We start from the raw sequence: 6,000 nt of genomic DNA, 5'->3' as shown, positions 1-6,000 counted from the left end.
ATCTTTTTATTTTCCCAAAGCTATAAAGGCAAGTGACGCATCATCATAATTCACCTCACCTAACCTCTACCCCGAAACGACACATCACATTTACTCCGGTATATAAAGGTGATGGGTAATTCTGAGAAATTTACACCACTCAAAACAATTATTCCTCTCCCTTACAAAGAACCTCGCTCATACTCCCCCATGTACATTTCACCAAAAGACCAAACCCTAACCATAGATCAAACCTCAACTGTACAAATCCAAGAGATTTCTACAGACGACACTACCAACACTCTCAAACAACTCCTTCTCGAATATCCTCCTTCTCCAAAGTCAGATAAAATGGAAGAGGAACCAGAATTGCCCAAAGAAGAAGAGATTGAAGGGTTAGGGGTTTCATTCAAGCACAAAACTACAGCGATGAAGCGTCTGGAAGACAATGCAAAGCATTTTGTGTCGGGGTTGAGTTTGAATCTTCCATGGTGTAAAGCGAGTAAGTTCAATGAATTTCTTGAATTAATTGAATTTCAAAATTGGACTTATCTGTTGAGTGAATGCTTTAATAAGCAGTTGTATGCTGATGCCTTGAAAGATTTTCATGCTTCTTTCTCATGTGAGAAAGGAAAAATTTCATGCATAATCCTAGGAAAATCTATTGATTTTGATGCTGAGTATTTACGGGAATTATTTGATGTTCCTAATGCTGGTTATGAGCTTTATTTTAAAGAATCTGTGTAAAAACCTCTTCCTAACACAACAATTGAATCAATTGTTGAACACTACAATGGAAACCCTAAAACCACGTATGTCAATCACAACAACTTTACTCCACTCTAAAAACTACTCTTTGCAATTGTGCACAATGACATTGTTCCCAGATTCCAGAAAAGAGATTCAGCCAACAAGCTTGACTGTATCTTCATGTACTATCTTGAACACAAAATTCCCATCAACTTCCCCTCTATAATGATTCAACATCTTGATCATTGTGTACCCCGAAACTGGAAATTTTGGTATGGCAATCTCCTCACTTGTGCCTTTGAAAGCTTTGTTATCAACCTCTCTGAAAAAGAACCCTTGCCTCTAAAGAACAATTAATATATTCAGCGAACATTCCTTGAGAATCGAGGTCTGCATGTAGTCTCTAGGTGTTTGGAGGTAATGCCTGCAGTATCTGAAGGAGAAGAGGAGGCTAAGATTGAGGGGGAAGCATCTGAATCAAAAGAGATAGAGGCAGGAATGCAGAAAGGAGAGGAAAAGAAAAAGAGAGAAAGGGAGAAGGGTTTAGAATCTGAAGTTCATGAAAAGGAAGTACAGGAGACAGGGGGAAGGAAAAGAAAGAGCTTGAGGTTGTCAAGGAAACAAGCTCCCAAGGAAGTAGAGCATGTTCTCATTGATCTAGGGGAATAGGACAATGTGAAAGAGGCTCTAGTTCCTACTCCTCCTAAGTCTCCTAAGTCTGCACCAAAGGAAACAGGGTTTAAAGAGATCAGTTCTCCAGCTATGCTCAATGAAGCAGTTTCAATTGAGTTGCAGGAATTAAAGAACACGCTCAAAGAGGTCATCTCATAACTCAAGGGCAATACAGGCAGGGTGGATGCTGTAGATAGAGCTGTATCAAGTTGTGTTACTGATGCAAATTCATTACTTCTCCAGGTTACTCAGGAGAGGGATGAAGCAATCAAGCAGGTGGTGGAGAATATTGCAGCCAAGCTTGATGATTTCACTGCAGAAGAAATCTGATCCTGTTCCCGTTCCTTCAGCCTAAGATGATGTTGCTTTTGCTTTTCTTTTGCTATTACTGAACAATATTTTCTCTTAGGTCTGTAACTAAGACAGGGATTATCTGTTTTTTTTAACTTGTGGATTTGATGCACTTTTGGCCGATGTTTAACATTGGTTTTGGATGGATGTTTTATTATTATCTTGTGCATGTTTTCTGCTTGGATTGTTTTTATGCTCTATGCCTTCTCATTCAACCATGTTATGGTGCTCTGCTTGAGATAATTTGCTATATACATTGTGTTTTTGATAAAGCCAAAAGAGGGAAATTATACAGGCAAACTACTTGCACACTTATCATCCATCTCCACTTCAAAGTCTTGTGTCTCTTTGATTCTCAGTCAGGTATAAAACTTGTTCTGAAAATTCTTTTCATCTTTTAATTTTGTTTTACAGTGGTTTATTGATCTCTTAACTAATTTTTTCTCTTACATGTTTGCCTTGTTTGTCATCATCAAAAAAGGGGAATAATGTTGTCCTCAATGTTTTGATGATAACACAAGTCAAATTAGTGGACTAATGAATTTTGTGAGTCTTGTGATTTATCTATTAGTAGCAGGAAGCACTCAAGGCAAAGGAACACGAGGAGCTAAAATAAAAGAGATCAGTTGCAAAGTTCCTGTGAAGGAATTAAAGCTTCGGAGAAAAAGCTAAAGAAATAAGACTCGAAGCAGAGACTTCTTACAGAAAATAGAGTCTGAAATATTTTTCTATTTTAGGTTTTATGTAAGTGAAAATCAGTTAGGGATTAATGCTTAGTGGAATGCTTTTAAAAAGATAATTATCATTGGCTTGCTAAAAAATAGGATAGTTTGTTTGGAAAAAATATCTTCTCTGATTTTATCTTTTTTAAAGTTGATATTTTTATTTTTCAGAAAAATATTTTTGAAAACTAACTCCCTAAACTTGCGCAACTGACTGTTGATTCAGTCTTCACCACTTATGAATTCACTGCTTCCTTAAGGCTCAACGTGCCCTGGTTTTTAGGACATGTTTGAAAGATATGGAAGTGGTGGAAAGTAGTGGCGTTGATATACAGCAGTGGTGGCGTAAGTTGTGGAAGGTGTGGCGTTTTCACCAAGCAATGTTTTCTTATAAATATTAAAATTATTTTCTTGATAACTTGACCTTGCTCAAATACTTTTATCTTGCTTTCTTGTTTTCAAAAGAGTCAAGAGTCGCATTCCACTTAAGTGTTTTTCTTAATTACTTTCACTAGAGTTTTATTTACTTGAGTTGTAATTTGGGAATTGGGAGTTTGAGTGAACTCTAAGGGAATTCAGTAGAGAAAGAGAGAAGAGAAAAGAGAAGAGAAGAGTGGCAAGTCGTGGGACTTGCTGCTGGGAACTTCAAGTTCATAGAGGAACTTGAAGATTGATTCTTAGTTTGTAATAGGTTGTTTGCCCTGTTATAGTGAAGAATCTTTCCTAAAATCCCAAGTGGTCGTGGTTTTTCCTCTTGTTAGGGCCAAGAGGTTTTCCACGTAAAATCTCTCTGTGTTTATTTTGAGTTCTTGTAGCTTAGTTTGATCAATTTCGCAAAAAGTTAGCTCAATTCTTACAAACTACAATTCACCCCCCCCTCTTGTAGTATTCTTCTAAAGTAATAATTACTTTAAGTATTCTTTTGATATAGAAATCATGATTTGATTATTTTGCTTTCTAGTATCACGCTAGGATTTGTTATTAATCATGTTAGAATCATGCTTAGGGTCTTGCTTATGTTATTATGCTTTTATTGACATTGAATATTATTATGATGATGATTTGTTTAGGGGTGTCAAAAACTTACCCGACCCGAAAGATTTACTTAAAACTGAAATGTTTTTGAACCAGTTGGACCTGGGTATTCTTTATTCGAATCTGATTTAGAGTCGACTCGACGTTATCTCAAAATCGACTCCACCTGGTAATTTATGATCCAAACCCAATTTGAAATTGACTCATATTTAAACCGAAACCAATAAGACCCGATAATATAAGATCTGAATTCGATCCATCCCAAAATTAAATTTACCTAAAACCATTTGGACCCGAAAAAATACCACTTTTTACCCAACCTTTAATTATCTGATTTGAAACTTCCCATGACCCAATTAAAACCGACCCGAAATTACTCATAATTCAATTAAACCCAACTTTTTTCTAAACATAACTTTTTGTTCTATCTTGAAATCATATTCTTTACCACTATACATTCGTGGTAGAGAATGGTTGATGGCTCAACCTTGGAATCATATATCCTTACATTTGAGTTACGTTGTTTGATGAAGTCTTTCTAGAGTCAATGTTCAAGTTGTGAATTGTAGAATTTATAGAGAGAACAAAGAACGGAGTCATAGTTTCATAGAAAGGAATGATAATTGATTAATCGATACGGAGTACTATAATAAAATGGTAAAATAAATAAATAAATAAATAGTAACGATTGAGATACCACAAAAGTAAGGCAAAGCAATAAGAATATGTTTGAATCGAGTCAATATCATAGGAACAGTACATTGATCGATATATTTTAATCCAGATTTTAGCACTCTAAAGTAAAAAAAAAAAAAAAAAAAAAAAAAAAAAAAAAAAAAAAATTAAAAAAATCCTATATTATCATTATATACCATAAAATATACTTCCAACAATGTATAAAATTTGAAATTTATAATATAAATATGTATATATGATATATTAATGTGATTAGGTGTGTTAGATAAACCTGATTTTGACGAATATGTATTTATTTTAGCTTAATTGAACTTCTAAATTTATATAAAATAATTCTAAATTTATTTGAAGTTGTATAATTGTATCTAAATTTATCTAAACTCATACTCCGTATCAATTTGAAACTATTTGAATTTATTGAAGTAAGCTGAAATTATATGAACTTATAAGAAAATATCATAATTATATGAAATAATCTGAACAAATATTAATTTATCTTAATGTATATGAAATTATTCGAACTTATCTAAATTTATTTAAACTAAGGTTAATTTATCTGAATTAATATGAATTTGTATAAACTTTTCTAAAATTATATGATATTATCGATATGAACTTAGGGCCTGTTCACTTCAGATTAATTTCAGTTCAGTTCAATTCAGCTCCAATCAGTTCAATTCAGCTCTAATCAGTTCAGTTCATTTCAGTTCAACTCCTAATATTCCAAATTCAAATTATTGGACCCAAAACCGAAACTAAAGTATTATAACTGAGAATGAGCTAATAATCAAAGTAACCACATTCAAATTTTAACCGAAACTGAAGTGATTTGAACCAAGATCTAATCGAATTCGAAATGACCCGATCCAAAGTCAAATAAATTCACTTTGACCCAAATAAACCCAATAAAATCCGGATCCGAGTTCATCTTAACTTGATATGACTCAACTTGAATTTGACTCGACCCAATTCAATTTGTATCCGACCATACTTGAACTCAACTTTAACCTGAATTTGATGAAGCTCAACCCGATTTGATTTGGTTTGTAAGATTAAAATGACCCATCATTACTCAACCCAAACATCCCGACCCGTCGTTGCTTGATTATTATTGTTGTTATTGCTTGATCACGCCCTCTCTTGCAGGATTAAAGGGAATTTGTTCTTGTAATCACGCTTAATAAGATAATTAATAATCTTTGTTTAGGCTAATATGATTATAATTCAAGTGATCGTCAATAATAGATTTGTTTATGCATTAACACTACTACAAAATTGCCCAAAGAGACCCGATATAAGAGACCGGTTAAGTGCATAATAGGTCTCTCCCCTAAGAGAGACCGGTTATTGTGTACGACAGGTCTCTCGAAAGATCAAAGAGACCTGTCATTTAAGAAAATGGGTCTCTTGAAATTTTTTTAGAAAATCGAGGAATATAGAGAGACCATTCATCTTAAATGACATGTACAAGTGATATTCAAGAAACCTGGGATTTAAAATAACCGGTCTCTTGAATTTTATTTTTTGAATTGAGAAATTAGAGAGACCCGTCAGTCTTAATAACAGGTCTCTCGATTTTATATCCCACGTAGGCAGCTAAAAAGCCCATAACCCTAGAATAATCTCTTCATTTTCTCTCTCCTGTCCACCGCCACTTCTCATCTCATTTTTTTCTTTCTCTCTCTTCTCCCTCCTGTCAACTCATTATCCTCAATTTTTTTTGGATTCTAAAGAGAATCTCACACAACAAGAGATACAAATTTCATCCTTTATTTCTTTCGATCTCAATTTCAGG

The sequence above is a fragment of the Chenopodium album genome, chromosome 5 (assembly GCF_948465745.1).
Source record: "Chenopodium album chromosome 5, dcCheAlbu1.1, whole genome shotgun sequence".
Taxonomy (NCBI): domain Eukaryota; kingdom Viridiplantae; phylum Streptophyta; class Magnoliopsida; order Caryophyllales; family Amaranthaceae; genus Chenopodium; species Chenopodium album.
This window is presented reverse-complemented; position numbering follows the sequence as displayed.